Here is a 20,424-nt window from a genome sequence, read left to right on the forward strand (position 1 = left end):
CCTTCCTTGCTTTTTTGATATGGACTCTCTGGGCCTTCAGACCTTTATGAGTCTCCTTAAGAAGATCTGACACCTATTTCAGAGTACCAGGGATGGTTCTGGTGCTAACGTGTTTCTTTTTTGTTGTATCATGAATGTAAACAACTTCCACAAGGGGAAAAAAAAAAACTGTCTGGCTCAACATAAAACAATTGACATGCTTCCAAATCTCTCCCATCACTGTCAACATATAAACACACACATACACAAATACACACGAACACTCACACTTTTTTGCAAAGCTATAATCTGTGCGTACACACAGTTTTATGTTTGCTTTTTAAACTTTATTCCATGTACACATTTCCATGACTAGGCTGGTATCCCAGGCTTCAAAACTTTTAATAGCTATAGAATATTCTACCTTGGGCACAGACCTCAGGGTGTAGAACCATGCATGTTCCTCTGTGAGCGTCTGCTTGTTCCAGCCTAGGCAGAACCATTTATTTGTGCTTAAGGACATGCCCAGGGACTTCTCAGGCCATTTTTACAAGTACTGCTAGGTTTTAGGTCTGTTTGGTTGTTTGTTTTTATGATCTCTCTGTCATAGTTCTCTTTTACGTTTGTATGAGAACGTTATTTCTAGATCTGGTTTCTTTAAAAATATATCATATTCATCTTTGCCAGCTATCAGTGCATTTGTTCTGAAATGCAACCAAGCTTCATTCTAAAAAAAAAAAAAAAAAAAAAAACAAGTGTTGCCACCTGTTGATGGAAAATTTATTACTCTTGTTTCACTTGGGCCTTGATGAAGAACAGCACGAAAGGAAAAAAGAAATTTTATTATAATTCCCACAAACTTGATCCCCAGACTTATTAACATAATATTTGCATTATTGCTGTTCTTTTTGTTATTTCAGACCTTCTTTTAACATGGGTCATTGACTGTAAGCTAGTATAAATTTTGCTTCATTACAATTTGCATTAGATATATTTAAAACTTTTCCATTTGATCAAGGCTCCACATTTTTTTCTAATTTAAAAGTTCCAAACATCAAACATTTTGAAAACCCATGGATGGTATATATCCTAGTACTCCAAATGAAATGATGTCAGCAAGCAGCCAGAGTTTGACAATCCTCAGTGGAACCAATTTTAGCTAATTTCAAAGAAGAAAAATAGTTTCCATATTTCATAGAAAGGGTTCCGCTAATAAACATAATAAAGGAACATAGAACAGTTATTTTTCTTCAATCTTCAAGAATGAATATGTGTATATTAAGAAAATAGGCAAATAGCATTCACTTTGATAAAGCATAATTTATATAAATCAAAGAGCAAGAACCAAGAATTATAATAGTTTGTAACCAATGCCTTATACATACAATAGTTCTAAAATATTCAACTAAATAATAAACTCTAACAACAGCCCTCCGTCAGCAATAAGCAGTGCCTTGCATATAATAAAAGCTTAATAAATGAACTTCTGAATCCCTTTTTATTCATTTGCTGATTTGTTTGTTCATTCATTCAACAATTATTGAGTTCTTACTATGTACCCAGGTTCTGAGTTAGGTGCTTGGGAATAACAAGTTGAATAAACACAGTCTCTGTACTATCTAAGGTGGATGTAGGAAAAGAACCAGTTATAAAGTATTTGAATGCAGGTAATAGAAGATAGAACAAGACACTTATTGTGACTGAAAGATTGCAGATATTTATATTATCCTACTTAAGAAGAAGGCTAGAGGTAATTGGCTCCAGGAGAAATTCAGTGGCTCAGAGAAGCAGGAATCAGGCTATTTTTGTGTTTCTGATCTACAAGTCTTAGGCATTACATTTTCCTCCTTCTACTTGTCAGCATTGGTTGCAAGAGGACATTACAGTCTGCATTTAGAAAGGAGAAAGGGTAACAACCAGAAGTTATTTTGTCTGAAAATAATTTTTTTTAAAAAATCAAGAAACAAAAATCAAACAAACAAACAAAAAATCTTTTCCAGAAGTACCCCAGGCTCCCTTTTATACCTTATTGACCAGAATAATGTCATCTGTATACCTAGCTGCAAGGGAGCTTTCTAGCCTCCCTAGTGAGAAGGAGAAAGGGAAGGGAAGGGAAGGGCAGTTGGGAACAGGCTCTGGATACCCAGCTGGCAGCATTCAGGACAGTATGAAAAGCCTCCAGCTCCTCATAGGCTGTAGCTACTTGAAGATTAATCCCAACGGCTTGGGATGCTGAGGCAGGAGGATCGCAAGTTCAAAGCTAGCCTCAGCAATGGTGAGGTGTCTCTAAATAAAATACAAAATAGGACTGGGTATGTGGCTCAGTGGTTGAGCGCCCCGTAGTTCAATCCTCCGTACCAAAAAAAAAAAAAAAAAAAAAGTTTCAATGTATTCATTCATTCAGGAAAAATTTATTTGAGGGCTTTTTTGGGGGGCTAGGTCCTCAAGACAATCAGTGAACAAGCCCTTAAAGAACTTAAAGTCCAAAAGGGAAAATAAAGGGCAACCAAATAATTACAGTAAAATATGATGTTTTCATGAGATTCTAATGACCCCAGTAGAATTTAATCCCAAATCCAACTACAGCTTGGGAACTCAGAAAGGACCTTATCAAACAGATATAGGGAGTTATAAAACTTGATACACCCTCCCATTCACTTGCTTGACTAACCAACCAATCAACCAAAGAACCCACCAAACTATTTCCAGTGTGTATTTCAAACGCAGCTGTTACAATTAGGCTTTTTTTTTTTTTTTTTTTTTTTGCAGTTTCACAAGTTGACCTAAATGGGCAATTTTCATGTTCAACTGGCGCCTCCCAGCTAGTCTATTATGTTGGGCAGCCAGGCACTGATGAGGCAGATCACTGTTTCCCAGGGTGAGGTTGTAACCCTCTGCTGTTCTAACTTCAGCCTCTTGCCCTGCCTCTCTGGGGACCAGAGGATGTGGCCAGGCAGTGAGCATGGCTGTAGGCCAGCACAGGAGCCTGGGGGGCTTTCTTAGTGAACATGGGTAACATTTGGACAAACTGAAGCTTCTGGAAAAATCAGAGAGCAAAGCCCCAGGCCTGAGAAAAAAACCATCAATGGACTCCACCAGGCCCAAACAACGGCTGGGCCACTTGTGGCAACATAAAAGGCCAACATCCCGGCCATGAGTAATGTGCTCTTGGCAGCTGTTAAAAGGGGCCTAAAACCCCACTGGCTCCCAGACTCAGCCGGACGGGCCAGGTGCAGGCTGACAGGAGAGCTGTGTTGACTCTAAAGGCCAGAGATGTTATTTTGAGGTTTGACTGTTTATGTCTCATTACTGCTAATTTCCATGAGTTTGCAGGCCTTGTTCTGACAACCCCAGCCCCTGGTGGAGAAATCTATCTACATATGAAGGCTATTCACTAACCTACCCCCACCCCCAATTTTTTTTTTGTTTGATGAGAATCATTTCTGGGAATACAACAATCTTCATGTGGAAGTTTCTTAAGCAATTTTAGTTTGGGTTTGTGGGTCTCTCTCCTCTGAAGTCTCTTACTGGGTATGGGTAGGACAGGCCTGGGATACATTTAAACAAAGTTTTTACCTTCTAATTCTCCTCCTCTTAGAATGCTTGTAAGTATTAAGATAGTGGTCTGTGTAAATACACAAAAGCATTAGCTTGCTTTTATAGTTAGAAAATTCAGTGGGAAAAGATTCAATATAGAAGAAAAAAAAAAGTAACACACAGCATTAAATTGGACAAGAAATGTGCAGGAGACTCAGGCCTCCCCTCCCTTAGGCATTTTAGTCTGTTCCCCACTCTGCCCTTGACTGTGTGGGACTCATTCCACAAGGCACCTTCCTGGTGCCTCATCCTACCTGAGAAAGAAATAGCAGAGAATGTTCCTAACAAAGATTTTCACAGCTTTTTATTACTGAAAACTCTAAACATATACAAAGTAACTGCCATTTCTTTATTATTGCCATCTCTATTCTGCCCCCATCCAATTCCATTATTTATCTTACAGTTTTTTTTAAACTTTATTTTATTAGTTTACTTTCTTTATGTGGTGCTGAGGATTGAACCGGGTGTCTCACAAGCACTCTACCACTGAGCCACAACCCCAGTCCTTCTTACAGTTTTTAAAGGTGAAATTTACATACACTGGCATGCACAGCTCTCAGCTGTACACGTTTCATAAATGGATATGTCACCCATGTAACTTTCACCCATTACAATAATACATTTCTACCACTGGGGGAATTTCCTCATGTGCCTTCCCAGTCAATACCCACAGGCAACCATTGTTCTAATTTTATTTTTTCTTATCCCTCAGATTTTTGGTGGTGGGTGGGGGACTGTATAAGAACTGACAAAGATTTTTCTGTGTCCTATCTCTGAACTCTACTCTCAGTTTCCTAAGGGAAGAGCTGGCTTATCTGCTGAGGCAATGCACCCTCATCTATTAGTAGGTGCCAATGGATGGATGTGTTATCCCTCTAAAGTCAAATCTTGGCATTATTTCACAGAGGTCTTTAGAGATATAGCTATTAAACTCAAAAGATCCCTCTTCCAAGGGACCAGTGATAGTAGGGGAGATGTTTGAGATTCTTCAACTCTGCCCTCTGGGCCTGTTGTATATTGTACCTGTCAAGGGACAATATAGGGTTCTTACACAGATGCAATGGCAGATTTGCTTGAGAAATCTTGGCTTAGGAACACTCATTACTAGAGCTTATTGTCATGTTATGGGCCCATCTGTATGAGCCAGTTCCCCTGACCCTTTCTTCTGCTTGGCAGGGACCTTGCTACTGCCTCCTACTCTGCAGCTGATCTAGACATGGCTGATAGAGGGGCCGTGTCACTTCTCACATTATGATTGTCAGCATCCCTGCTGAGCCACAGATTTGAACACTAGAGAATGCCACCTAAAACAAGGATTCAGATTTTTTTCTTCTATTGTTCGTATTAAGTATTAAATTAGTATTTTTTCTTCTGTTAGCATAAGTATTGTGAATATTAAGCTGTCCTGAGGTAGAATAGCTACCTTTTAATGTAGCTCTGGGTCTCTCTCAGCCGACAGGAAATATGTGCATTCTTATTATACAAATTATATGCCAGATTCTTAATCAGCTTCTAGGGTGTAAGCAGCAAAATGTACCCCAACTAGTTGGCTTTGGTATCACAAGTAAGTTTTTACCCTTCAGATACACTAGGGCTTGGCTTCCCTGGGGGAAACTTCCTAACATCGTTATCATTATAGCTTTCATATGTTGGTCATCCACTATTGACTAAGCAACTTTATATATTTGATCTATTCTAGTACTTTTGAAGGCAAGTATTTTAGTCTTCAGAGAAAAAGGGGGAGGAAACAAACATTTTTTGTGTATTGGTTTATATCTGCTCTCCAGGTTATGAAGTAGGCACTATTTATATCCCCTCTGGAAGAGTAAAGGAGTTAATATATCTGAATTCTTGAGAACACTAAGTAAACATTTACTTTAGTTATTAGTAGGGAATTCACTTGCTTGAGGTTGCTTAGCTAGAAAGGAGCGGGCATGGGCTTTGAGTTGCTATTTTTCCCTCACCACACTCCCCAGGAACACTTTCTAAATACTTAAAACCAGAAAAAAGGGCACTACCTGGTGCTTGGCAGAGGTTTGGTGGGGTCTGTAATCTATAACAGGATAGGAAAAGTTTCTGAGAGAATACCATAGACTAGATAGCATATAAACAATAGAAATTTATTTTCTCACAGTTATGGGAGCCTGGAAGCAAGGTTAAAGGACTGGCCTCTTCAGTGTCTCGAGGGAGCTTACTTCCTGATATGTCCTCACATGATAAAAGGGACAAAGGAGTGCTCTTGGATCCCTCATGAAATGGCACTAATCCCATTCATAAGGGCCCTATGCTCAGGACCTAATCACCTCTCAAGGGCTCTACCTCCTACTACCATCACTTTGAGGGTAAAGATTTCAAGATACAAATTTTGAGAGGATACAAGAAATCAGTCCATAACAGATGAGAAGCCTGCCTGTGGATTCTGTTGTCTGGAATGCAATCTGTATTCTTGTCCTTTTAAAAAGACTATACTGAATCAGCATTGTCAAAATGGCCATACCACCGAAAGCACTATACAGATTTAATGCAGTTCCTACTAAAGTCCCAATGACATTCCTCATAGAAATAGAGCAGTCATGAAATTCATTTGGAAAAATAAGGAGAGCCAGAATAGCCAAAGTAATCCTTAGCAAGAAAAGTGGATCAGGAGGCATCACAATAACAGACCTTAAATTATACTACAGAGCTATAGTAACAAAAATGGCATGGTATTGGCATCAAAACACAGACACATAGACCATAGTACACATAGACCAACAGTACAGATTAGAAGACACAGAGACAAACCCACATAAATTCAGTTATCTAATAATAGACAAAAGTGCCAAAAGCATACATTGGAAAAGATAGCCTCTTCAACAAATGGTGCTGGGGAAACTGGAAATCCATATGCAGCAAAATGAAATTAAAGCCCTATCTCTCACCCTATCAACTCAGCTCAAAGTGGATCGAGGACTTAGACATTATATCAGAGACTCTGTGCCTAGTAGAAGAAAATGTAGGCCCAAATCTCCACCATGTCAGCTTAGGAACTTCCTTATTAAGATTCCTAAAGCACAAGAAGTAAAATCAGTAATAAATAAATGGGATGGATTCAAACTAAAAAGCTTCTTTAGGGCTGGGGTTGTGGCTCAGCGGTAGAGTGCTCGCCTAGCATGTGTGAGGCCCTGGGTTCGATCCTCAGCACCACATAAAAATAAATAAAAAAGATATTGTGTTCAACTAAAAAATAAATATTAAAAAAGCTTCTTTACTGAAAGGGAAACAAACTAGAATGTGAAGAGAGAGCCTACAGAATGGGAGAAAATATTTATCACCTGCACTTCAGATAGAGCATTAAACTCCAGGACTTATAAAGAACTCAAAAAACTTAACACCCCAAAAACAAATAACCCAATCAATAAATAGGCTAAAGAACTGAACAGATACTTTACAGAGGAAGAAATATGATTGGTCAACAAGTACAGGACAAAATGTTCAACATCTCTAGCAATTAGAGAAATGCAAGCTAAAATTACACTGAGAGTTCATCTCACTCCAGTCAGAATGACAATCATCAAGAATACAAGCAACAAAAAATGTTGGAGAGGATGTGGGGAAAAAGTTACACTCCTATATTGCTGGTGGGACTGCAAATTGGTACAACCACTCTGGAAAGCAGTATGGAGATTTCTCAGAAAACTTGGAATGGAACCACCATTTGACCTAGTTATCCTACTACTTGTTTTATACCCAAAGGACTTAAAATCAACATACTACTATGATGTAGCCATATCAATTTTTATACCAGCTCAATTCACAATAGCAAAACTATGGATCCAACCTAGGTGCCCTTCAACAGATGAATTGATAAAGAAATTGTGGTGTAAATAAATCAAGACATTATTACACTATATGCATATATGATTACATGACCAAGATAATTCTATATCATATACAACCAGAAGAATGAGAAGTTAAACTCCATTTATGTATGATGTGTCAAAGTGCATTCTACCATCATGTATAACTAATTAGAACAACAGGAACACCAAAGACTATGCTGGTCCATCTGCCAGTGGCTCAGAGCCCTGGTCAAATAGATGACTGTTAAATAGATTTATCTAAGGTGTTATGTCTGTAAGAAATTTATAGACCAAATATTTATTAAATGCCTATTGTATGTTGAGGAAATTAAACAGGAATGTGTGCATTTCAGAATGTCTTTGGAATAATCCTTACTCTGGCTTTGGTGCCCTGGCTTCCATCAATTTTCTGTTTTCATTTCTCTCTCTCTTCCTATGTTCCAGCCGCAATGGACATCCAGCTAGTCCACTGTTGCATCGAGCTCATGCCCATCTCAGGGCCTGCACTGTGGGTCCTTTCTCAGCCCCAAACGCTCCTCTCCCAGGTCTGCTTATGGCTGGCTCTTTCCAATTGCTGAGGAAATCCCTATCCTCAGAGAGGCCCAGCTAACCTAGAACCACTTCTCTCTCCATCTGTTGTGTATTAAAGTTATAGTGCCCTGTTTATTTCCCACCTATTACTAATTCTAAATTGAATTTATTATTACAATTACCTAGGAGGCTGCACAAAGGGCAGAGATCTTAGTCTGATGGTTTTATGTTATGTCCCCAGAGCCTAGAACAGTAATCTCAATATTTGCTGAATGCACAATAGTTAAAAATAATATTTGGATCATGCTTCATTGCCACTCATAGTCAGATGGTTCTCCTAATAACCAGGGGAGACAGAGGGAACAATTGTACTTAAGTTACCAAAAGGGAAACCGAGTCTGTCGTGGAGACTGACTCTGGACATGGTGCTTGCTTCCCATTTTCCTTTTTATATTTTTGCATCCTACACTGCATGTCCAGCTTGAAGACAGCAGCTGGGGGTTTGAGCACTGCCTTCATCTGGAGGAAGCTGGCCTTCTGGAGCTTTGGCAGGCTGCTGCCACAGCAAGAGTGCAGCTGAGACAGCAGGGCAAGGCTTCTTCAGCGTCCAAAGCATAAGAACGTGGGGACTCTGCTGGTGGAGGTCTTCAAAATGGGAATAGTTTTCTTCTACCTTTCATGGTTTCTGGAAAATTTGTCCAAAGTAGGAGTGTATGGAAAATGACCCTTCGATCCCTGATTTCTCACACTAGAAAAGGAATTATTAGATAACCATATCTAGGCGGGGCAGAGGAGAACCACATGGAGAGACAACTGGATGTGTCCATGGTCCGTGGGGAATGGAGATGTTCTTGCAGGTTTGCCTTGTGTGATAGAGTGACAAATACGTCCTACCTAAGGACAACTTACAAAGGCTCGGATTTTTAAAACACACAGTGTTATTTGCATTTTGAAGAGATGGCTCAAATGATAAAATAATACTGCAGCAACATCGAGTGTACTTGGTAGTAGGCAGTCACTTCTGCGGTCTCTCAGTTGGTTCTCACAACCACACTTCCCTTTGAGGTGGGTGGTTTTTCCCTCCAGTTTTCAGAGGGGAAACTGAAGCTCAGAGAGAAGGTTTAAAGACTTTGTCCAAAGTTACACAGTAAGCGGCAAAAATAAATTCGGACTTAAATCCAGTGTTCTTTTTAAAATGTAGCCCTAAATAAGGGATCGTCCTATAACACACAAAATGTGATTCTACTTAATGAAAGATGTATTTGTCTTCAATTTTTCAGGAATGTTTCCTTCAATCAACCACTATCTATTGTCCTTGTGTCACATCCATCTTTCAGGCACATATTCAGCGAATCAGCTCATTCAGCTCCTAAATGCCCCCAAGCATATGGTGCTGGCTCCACCATCCTGTTTGGAGGACCCATGTTTAGAAATCCATTCTGCTTAAAGAGAGATGAGGACAGTTTGAAAGGACAAAAAATAACCTGGTACAATTAACATGTCAATAGCAGCAACGTGAAACCCAAAGTTGAGCAATTTGGGCCTGTAGGAACAACTGAAATAATTCCAAGCCCCTTTGTGAATGGTGTATGTGAGTGTGTGCGTGTGTGCGTGTGTGTGTGTGTTGCACACCAGCCTAACTTGTAGTTTTTTTTTCAAAAAATTGTCTTTAACTGAGTAATCCTCACAGAAGTATTTTTCACCTTAATTACCATAAGAATGTTTGGCTAGAAAGAAACTGAAGAAACAGAATTTCAAAGTAGTTCCAGTCTGATACATCCAGCCTCTTTATTTCTGAGATAATAATTTGGAGGCTCAAGGACTGAGAGTAAAGAGAGACCCAGGTCCCTCAGCTGCGGCTGCTGGCACTCATTGCCTTGAAGACTGTGTTCTCAATCCTGGATTTCTGTTTGCTCCTGAGCAGAGATATTCATTTATGTGTGATGTGGAAGATTCCTTCCCTCAGGTTCAGTCACATGTGGTGTGGAGAGGCATTTAGTTTAATGCCTGAGTAGGCAAATGCGGTGCAAGAGGCTTGAACCCTAAAGTACCTATGTGAAAAATCTCTGTACCTGGCATCTCCTGGCGGCACTCAGGCGCATGTGGATACTTTGTCCCAAGGAGTCTGGAAGAAGGCCAAGAACCTTGCACAGCAAGTGTGGGTGTTGGATCAACATTTCTGGTTATGGCTCTCCAGGGACTCTTCTTTGAAGATTACGCAACTCCAGCTAAGAGGATGGGCTTTCCTTACCAGCTTTACACACTGGATTAACTTTTAAAAACAAACAACAGCTTCCCTACTCTCTTTGAGAGAGATTTTTATTTTTCTGTTTCTAGCTAAGTTGTATTTAGGGACAGGATAGAGAATGCTATGGGGCATGACACTGTTTTTCTGATTTTTAAATTTGATTTACAAGGCATTTTTAATATATGTTGAATATGAAAGAATCACACATCAAATGAATATATTATTGTGCATTTAAAAAAGAGAGCTTGCTCTTTTTTGTTTTTTCACAATGTAAGAGATGCCTCTGTTTCATGATCATTTCAGCAAAGTTATTTGACACCCAAAATTTTAAATCAATTTTGTTTAAAAAAAAAAAAAGTTGAAACTAATTTTTTAGGATTGCATAGTCCTGACTATCTGACGGGAGCTTTTAACCATTTATTATTGTTACAAGTGAGTTAGGATTCTCCCTTTTCACCTGGTCTAATTAATCTGAAAAGACTTTCCTTAAGGGAACATTCCTGATCTCTCTGTTTCAGATTTGTGTTTGGCAATAAGAACTGGGCATGCTTGGCTCAGCTCTTTGAGACTTCACTTCCCTTTAGGCTCTACCTTCAGAGAGCACATTTTCTGATCTGTTCTCCAAATCATAATTCTAGTGGGACACATTCCTTTTTGTGAGGAAAGACTTTGGTTTTTCACCATTTTCTGTGACTAGGCAAGTAAGTTTAGTTTAGGGGCAAAGTGTAAGTCCACCATGGTGCCAGATCTAAAGCCACATTCTCCAATCCAGCCCTTTTAGTAATCAAATTAAAGTTTTGAGTGCTCCCTCTGAAACACTGCTGGCTGGCCTTGCCTTGATGCATGCAGGCCTTACCATTGGTTTCCATTTGTCTGACCCTTAATGTCTATCATTCAGTTTCTTTGTAACTCAGTAGGGGCAAAAAAAGGGCTCAACTTTCTAAAACCTCAACGAATATAAAGTTGGGCAAATTCTTTGTTAATGTTTTCCTCTAAGCCATCTTTTTAGTCGGGGAACAATTTTTAAATCAATCTTTCAAGAACAAAAAACATTACTATAAGCTGTAATAAATATGAATCATTTAGGATCAAGCTTTGAAAATTTATTTTTTGCTTATTAGTTTTCAGTTAAAAAAATATGCTCATTAAATATAGTTTGGAAATAGGAAAAAGTAGGATAAAACTCTTATAAGGATCTGAGGGCCTAAACATGGATGCCTGAGGCATTCCGGATCCTGGGGCCTAAATATGGATGCGTGAGGAAATTCCGGAACCTGGGGCTTAAACATGGGCGTGCACCTGAGGAACTTCCGGATCTGGGAGTCTAAATAAACATGGATGCCTGAAGACTTCCAGATCTGGGGGCTTAAACATGGACATGTGCCTGAGGAAATTCCGGATCCTAGAGCCTAAACATGGATGCCTGAGGAACTTCCGGATTGGGGGGGGCGCCTAAACATGGACACCTGAAGCACTTCTGGATCCAGGGGCCTAAACATGGACGTGCGCCTGAGGAACTTCAGGATGCAGTGGCCTAAACATGGATGCCTGAGGCACTTCCGGATCCCAGGGCCCAAAGATGGACATGCACCTGAGGAACTTCCGGATCCGGGGCCCTAAACATGAATGTCTGAAGAACTTCCGGATCCTAGAGTCTCAACATGGACGTGCAACTAAGGAATTTCCAGATCCGGGGGCCTAAACATGGACGTGCACCTTAGGAACTTCTAGATGCTATGGCCTAAACATGGAGGACTGAGGAACTTCTGGAACCAAGGGCCCAAAGATGAACGTGCACCTGAGGAACTTCCAGATCTGGGGGCCTAAATATGGATGGGCACCTGAGGAACTTCCGGATCCGGGGGCCTGAACATGGACACCTGAGGAACTTCCGGATCCTAGAGCCTAAACATGGACTTGCACCTGAGGCTCTTCCGGATGCTACGGCCTAAACATGGATGTGTGCCCGAGGAACTTCCAGTTCCTGATCCGGGGGCCTAAACTTGGATGTCTGAGGAACTTCCAGATCCGGGGGCCTAAACATGGATGCTTAGGCACTTCCGGATCCGATGGCCTAAACATGGAAGTGTCCCTGGAACTTCTGAGTCCTTGTGCCTATAAAGGGCAGGGTGTGACTCTCAGAGGGACATGGCCCATGAAGGGGAGCTGAGTATGGGGCCTGTTGGGGGACAGACTGGGCTGTCGCACCCCGAACTTGAATGTGACGGTGGCCTCACTTCCCAGCCTTCCCCTGGGTGTCACTTCCTCCCCTTCCAGTAGGTGCCGGGGAGGAAGTGAGACCAGATGCAGGGGCCAGGCCCTGAGGAGGGACATTGTCTTTCTCCTCGCTTAGCCAGGCACCCACCTGGCTGGGGACAGGGACGTCTTGTGACACTGGCTTCCTCCTGCATCCCTGCCCCAGGACCTCAGGGACCACAGGCAGGGACAGTGGTTGATTCTCCCCTGGCCCCTAATCCTCAGCCCCAGTGTCTGCCCAGGGAGAGCTCTGTCTCCCAGAGGGTCAGGGGGCCCCTGTGACCTGCTGCTCCTTACCCACCATCATCCTGGGCGAGCACAGGTCAGGACACCAGATGCTACTGAGAGTGACATCTCCTGGATGAGCAGCTGGGGACTTTGCCTCTGTCCCCAGGCCTCAGACACCAGATGATCACTCCCAGAGACAGAAAATAACCCCAGGCCCAAGACTTACTTTTAAGCTTTGGATTCTGAAATTTTCCTGCTTCCACCTTCTTTGTGAAGCTAGTTTTTCAACAGAGACAATATTCCAGGGGAAAATCAACAACAACAAGAACAACATGGAGTCAATCAAACCAAGCTGACACATTTGGTTCTCCAAGAGAAATCTGGATTGGAGGGAGAACAGCCATTCTCAACTGGTGAAATAGTGAAGTTTCCTTGTCTTTATTTTGTGTAAGCAAAATAAATACTCTGATGTTAACTCATCAAATTATTTTTGATGAGTGCTTGGCTCATAGGAAAACTAATTCTGTTTTATGGAATGAAGTGTTACCTGATTTTAAAATTAAAAATGAAGCCAATAAAAAATAATCTTTTCCTTCAAAAAAAATTAAAAAAAAGAAAAACTCTTATAAGACCATTACTCCAAATATGCTGAAATTACTGTTTTGGTATATTTCATTTAAGAATATTTTCTATCCAGGCATGGTGGTGCATGCCTGTAATCCCGGCAGCTTGGGAGGCTGAGTCAGGAGGATCGTGAGTTCAAAGCCAGCCTTGGCAATGGTGAGGCACTTAGCAACTCAGTGAGACCCTGTCTCTAAATAAAAATACAAAAATAGAGCTGGGGATGTGGCTCAGTGGTTGAGTGCCCCTGAGTTCAACCCCTAGTACCCTCCCCACCCCCAATTTTTTTTTCTATGAATAACACACCCCTGTAGCTGCCTTAGGAATTCTGTAAGGGAGGCTACTGATGTTTTATTGATCATTCCAAGAGCAGAATCTTGACTTAACAATTAGTTGTGATTTACCTATATCTAAAAAGCTGTTTAAACTTTGAACTTCAGGAAGACAAAAAGATAACAATGACCAAACCCACTCTTTGTAACGAGAGCTAGGTTACAAGATTATAGGCAACCAACCAACTAATCAATAAATCAATAAATTGACATCTGACTGCAGTCGCTAGTTCTTCCTCAAAAAAGACCAGTGATAATCTTTTCCAGTGAGTGCTTCCTCCGAAACACTGCTGACTGGCCTACCTTGATGCATTCGGGCCTTACCAGGAGCTCTGTGATATTTCAGCTCTTTCTTCTTGCTGAGTATAAAGGCTGGCCATTGTGTCCCTTCCAGTGGACTATATACACATGCTGTCCTGTAGTTGCAATCTCTCTGCCCAAGCAGTTTTCTCTTGGGACCTGGAACTGGGAGAGATATCTGAAATGGCTTTTGGTAGAAAGACTCATTTCTGGAGTCGATGTTGAAGGATACTCTCACAGATAGTGCTAAACACTTCTAGTGTGGTATCATTTAATACTGCAATTTCACACCACCTGGAAGCAACTCAGAGAAACTAACAATTAATCAGCCCATGATGTGGGCTACATGAGTAAGTATAGAGCTTTCTTTTAAATCATAGAAGTCAATTATGAACTACACATATTCAATAAAAAATAGGGTTTTCCTAAAGTGTTTTTCAGAAAAGTCAGAGTCACTATAATTTCAAGTCCTTACAAAGTCTACCGTGTTTAAACATACTATAGAAGGCTCTTTCTCCTTACTTTCTTTTGAATAACAATATATTGCTTGGGAAAGACATGTTAGCTTCGCAAAAACTTCAGTCAATGTTAGTTTTCCATGTTTATTAAGATCATCTGCTAGAATCTTCAAAAGTTAGTGAAAAACTTAATATGGAGTCAATAATTCTTTCCTGACCCTATGACTACACAATTATAAGTGCTGTTTATATTTATGTTTATAAAAGATGACTTATAAAAGCATAAATGGCTATATTAATGAATATTCCAAATGCAATGGCAATGTTTAAAAGTCAAGTATCCTATAAGTCAATAACAGAAAGACAAATAACTAAAAATGAGCAAAGGAAATATACAAATGACCAATAAGTACATAAAATTTGCTTAGAATCATTAGTCAGGATAGTACTAATAAATCAAAACTACAGTGAGATACCACTTCCCACCCACTAGAATGGCTAGAATCAAAAAGTCAGAAAACAAGTGTTAGTGAAGATGTGAAACCTCATATACTCCTAATGGGAAAATTAAATGGTGTACCTGCTTTGGAAAACAGCCTGAGAGTTCCTCAAGTTGTTAAATATAGGATTATCATATGACCCAACAATTCAACTTCAGGTATATACGCAAGCAGAATATAAGCATATATCCACCTAGAAACTTGCACATGAAAATTTATAGTTGCTTTATTCATAGTAGCCCCAAAGCAGAAACAACCCAAATGCCCATCCAACTAGTGAATGAATGAACAACATGCTGTATATTCCATACAGTGGTATATTATTTGGCCACAGAAAGGAAAGAAGTACTTATACATACTATAGCATGGATGAACCTTGAAAATATACTAAGTGGCACATGCCTGTAATCCCAATGGCTTGGGAGGCTGAGGCAGGAGGATCGCAAGTTCAAAGCCAGTCCCAGCAACTCAGTGAGACCCTGTCTCTAAATAAAATATAAAAAGGGCTAGGGATGTGGCTCAGTGGTTAAGTGCCCCTGTGTTCAATCTCTGGTACAAAAAAAAAAAAAAGAAAGAAAGAAAGAAAAAGAAACCAGCCAATCACAAGGATCACTAATAATGTACATTTGTATAACAATTTAGAACAGGAAAAGCAGATTAGTTTGTTGTTTAGGGCTGAGGAAGGGAATACAAAGACAGGTGATAGTTGAAAGATACAGGGATTTCTTTATGAAATGATAAAAAAAGTTCTAAAATGGACTGGTAATGTTGCACACGTTTGTGAATATACTGAAAACATTGAATTGTAAGCTTCAAATTGGCAAATTGTATGGTATGTGAATTTTATCTAAAAAATTCAACATTTATCAATAAATATAGTTATCTATTGACAAGAAAGGTTAGCTGTCCTAGTAGCTTACTATTTATTGTTTGTAGTTTACAATAAAATTTCAGGGACAGGAGCCCATATAAAATAAGAAAGTACCATGTCACAAATAAAATAAAACAAAAACAAAACTAAGTTTCTCTCTCTCTCTCTCTCTCTCTCTCTCTCTCTCTCTCTCTCTCTCTCACACACACACACACACACACACACACACACACACGGTCACTGTTGGTAGATATTAGGGAACAAACTATTCTGAAAACTATTAAATAAAGTATCAAACGTTTATCCTGTCTTTCCAGAAGATTGTACCTTTGGGGTAAATCAAAAGTTGCCGACAGCTAGGCATTGTGGTGCACTCCTATAATACCAGAGGCTCAGGCAGTTGAGGCAGGAGGTTTGCAAGTTCAAGACCAGCCTTGGCAACTTAGTGAGGCCCTGTCTCAAAATAAAAAAATACTGGAATGTAACTCAGTGGCAAAGTACCCCCTTGGTTCAGACCCCAATAAAAAAATAATGACTTAAAGTTTCTCCAAGTATTCCAGGTAATAAATGGGGCTGTAGGTGGTGCTCAGTGATAGAGCATGTACTTAGCATGTACAAGGTCCTGGCTTCAATCCCCAGCAGAAAGAAAGAAAGAAAGAAAGAAAGAAAGAAAGAAAGAAAGAAAGAAAGAAAGAAAGAAAGAAAGAAAGAATCACAATTTTGCACTTCTCTTGAAATAATGACTCTAGGTAATGATGACTGATAGCCATAATGTCACAAGAAGGAAAACAACCAAACATTGCCTGCCCCTTGAGGAAAGTCCTCAAATTACCTATGAAATATTCTTGCTTTCCAACAAATAGGATGTGAATGAGATTAACGCCTCTAGAACTAACTATTAGTTCCCAGGAGATGAAGGGAACCTGAGAAACCTGTTATGTGACATGACACTAATGAATGCAATCAACAAAATTCCAGATATGGGAAACCCAAAGGGTCACTCAACAAATGAATTGCATGGATGAGAAAAAAAAGAGCCAGAGGAAAGGGTACAGATATTAAAATAGAATTTAAAAAATTATCAACCAAAAGCAAAGTATGAACCTTGTCTAGATCCTAACTTAAGCACCTTTATGAAATAATTGGGAAAATTTGAACACTTTGAACATTTGATAATGTGAAGGAATTGTTCATTTTGGGGATGCTATAATGGTATGATTGTTAAAAAGGACCTTTGTTTTAGGGATATACTGAAATAATTTTGGACAAAATAATATGATGTCTGGGATTTGCTAAAGAGGAGAATGAATAATTGATAATAATTGAGACTTACATGTACTTCTACTTATGTTTGAAATATTCTGTACCAAAAACTATTTTAAGAAAAAAGGTACTATACCTCAGCTACTTTATTTTTTTTCTTTTTAAAGAGAGAGTGAGAGAGAGAGAGAGAGAGAGAGAGAGAGAGAGAGAGAGAGAGAGAGAGAGAGAGAGAATTTTTAATATTTATTTTTTAGTTCTCGGCGGACACAACATCTTTGTTGGTATGTGGTGCTGAGGATCGAACCGGGCCGCATGCATGCCAGGCGAGCGCGCTACCGCTTGAGCCACATCCCCAGCCCCCCTCAGCTACTTTAAACTGAAATGAAGATGAGGTGGCTTACAAAATTAGTAGATTACATATCCTTAAAGATGAGAGAAGACACTGATATAAAAATGTGCAATTTTCATGAAATGTGAGAGTAGAAAAAAGCAATTAAAAAACACCTTTTCTCTACATAAGATTTTTGTCTAGTATTTAAAACTAAATAAATAGATTAAGTGTTACAAGAAGGTAGTTAAACATTTCCTTTTAGTTGCTAAAAGATTATATATTCTAGTTTTTTGTCACCTGCCCCTAAAAATCCAATTGATTTAAAATTTTCACTAAAGCTGGACATCAAGGCACAACATGCCTGTAATCCTAGCTACTCAGGAGGATGAGGGAGGAGGATGAAAAGTTGAAGGCCAACTTCTGCAAATTAGAGAGACCCTATCTCAAAACAAAATTAAGAAAAAGGGCTGGAGATATAGCTCAATAGTAAGGTGCTTGCCTGGCATGCAAGAGGCCCTAGATGCAATCCCTAGTACCACCAAAATAAATAAATAAATAAATAGATAGATAGATAGATACATACATAGATAATTAAATAAAAAGGGCCAGGTATGTGGCTCAGTGGTAGGGCACTTGCCTAGCATGTGCAAAGCCCTGGGTTTAATCAGCACTGCAAACTAAAAAAAAAAAAAATTATTAGGATTATTTGGGATTTCATAATAGTTAAAATTGCTTTATATTCAGGCATATATAATTAAAGCAATTATGCATCTAATGTCATAGCCTAGTCATCCCAGGTTAATATAAAGTTGTAGTAAATATAATTTTAATAGCTATGGAAAACAGAGGGTATACCAGAGTGTGTTATTAGATATTTGATTTACCTTGTTTTTCTCTGTTATACTTATTTATTTAGCTAGTGGATTTGCTTGTTGGTTTGAACTTTGGTGCTGGCAGGGATTAAATATGCTAAGTAGACACCTTACTACCACTTAGCTATTATTAATTAAGCATCTACTACTAAGCTAAGCTCAGGAGTATAGTAATAAATAAAGTAGTTATGGTCTCTACTCTCATGGACCTTATATTTATGGGAGAGGGAAACATTAAATAATTATATATGTATAATTAATTTTGGTAAGTGCTAGAAAGTAAAATACAGGATGAATTGAGAAAGCATAACATCATTAAAAAATTTAGATAAGGAGTTATAAAAAATTTTCTTGGTGACAAATTGACATTTAAGCTGAGTCTTAAGGGAGGACTTGGGCCACACACTTAGGAAAAGTGTTAGAGGGAAACTTATATGCAAAGGCTCTGGAGCAGGAAGGAGTATTGGAGTCACAGAAAGAAGATCAGCATGTCTGGGACACAATGAACAACAGAGATGACAAAGGAGATGGTGAGGTGGAGGCCAGGTCACCCGGAGTCTTTAAGGCTGCTTGGATTTCATCTTACGGGAAAAGGCAGGATAGGAGAGATTGAAGAGCTCTGGGTTTTAGGGTAAGAATGAGTTCAAATTATAACTTTACCTATTCTGGTTCTGTCAATTTGGGCAAATTGTTTAATCTCTCCAAGCCTTAGTTTCCTTATCGATAAAATAGGATGGTAATTGCAGAGTTTTAAGGATATATTTGAGTCAATACCTGGGGTTCTTTGCAGAGTTTAACATTAGCTGTTATTAAATGCAATGGGGAGCCATTCAAGTGTTTTTGTGTAGGATAATGACATGATCCCATTTACAGTGTTTTAAAATATCTCTGATTTCCATGAGGAGAGCTCAGGGAGATCAGCTCACTAACCATCCAAAGGGGGCTTAGATGTCACCAGGCTGGTGACAGTGGGAAGATGCAAGCAATATTACGGGGGATGTAACATTTAGAGGGGAGGTATGGTCAGTTGGGTGGGGATGGAGGAGAAGGAATCAAAGATGACTCCTGGCCTCAGATATGCACAAATCCCTGCGCAAATGGGAGTCACTGTGATTCACTGATAGGAATGATTTGGGGGAGTATGTATTGGGGTATAAAGATCTAGAGGGTTTTTTTGTTTTGTTTGGTACTGAGGATTGAACTCAGGGACACTTAACCCCTGAGCTACATCCCCACCCCTTTTTTATATTTTATCTAGAGACAGGGTCTTGCTGAGTTGCTTAGTAAATTGATTACTTTGAACTTTCGATCCTCCTGCCTCAGCCTCCCAAGTTACTGGGATTACAGGTATATACCACTATGCCCAGCAAGATCTAGAATTTTGGCATGTTAAATTACAAAGGATTTCTGAGACAACTAAGCAGAGATTTCAAATCCATGATATTCTGGCGTTCAGAAGAAAAGTCTGAGTTGGAGACAAAAAGTAGGAGTAGATGATATTTCAAATCATGGAAATGGATGAGGTTGCCCAGGGAGAAGGAGAGTTCAAAGAGAGGGCAAGACTTAAAGCTGGTCCCTAAGGAACTTTGATGTTTAGAGGTCAAGTTGAGGAGAAATGGCAGGCCTAGGAGAGTGAGATGGAATATCCAGAGGAGTAGGAAAAGGCCCAGGAGATAATGGTGTCATGGAAGCAGAGAATAGCGTATCCAGAACCAGGGAGCACTCAACTGTGTGGAATGCTACTGAGCCTTCCTGGGACAACAAAAGGCACCTCGGGAGTTGCTGGGCGAATGCAGAAAGGCAACAGAAAGCACATGTGAAGTCAATGCTTTTGAGAAGGGCTGGGGTTGACCCTTTGTCCTCTCTACTGCCCATTCTTTCCCAGCTTGCCTATTAATGATTTATTTGACTCACAGCAGTTTCACATTTCTGTAGGGATCAGACCTCTTTGAAAGGCGGAGGATTTCAGACAACTGAGAAGCTCTCCCAGGACACAGAAAACTGCCCTGCCCTCCCCAGCTGCAGCCGGCCGCAGTGGCTTCTCTCATCCCAAGGGAGCCAGCCTTGGAATGAGGCTGCCCCAGGAAGCAGGTGGGCACGGCCCACACATCCCAGCAGTGAGCAGATCTGCCCTGTGAGCTACCTGGGAATGGAATTTCAGCCTGGGAAGCCCTGCTGGTCCTGCATTTGCCAGA

Source organism: Urocitellus parryii, chromosome 7 (assembly GCF_045843805.1).
Source record: "Urocitellus parryii isolate mUroPar1 chromosome 7, mUroPar1.hap1, whole genome shotgun sequence".
NCBI lineage: Eukaryota > Metazoa > Chordata > Mammalia > Rodentia > Sciuridae > Urocitellus > Urocitellus parryii.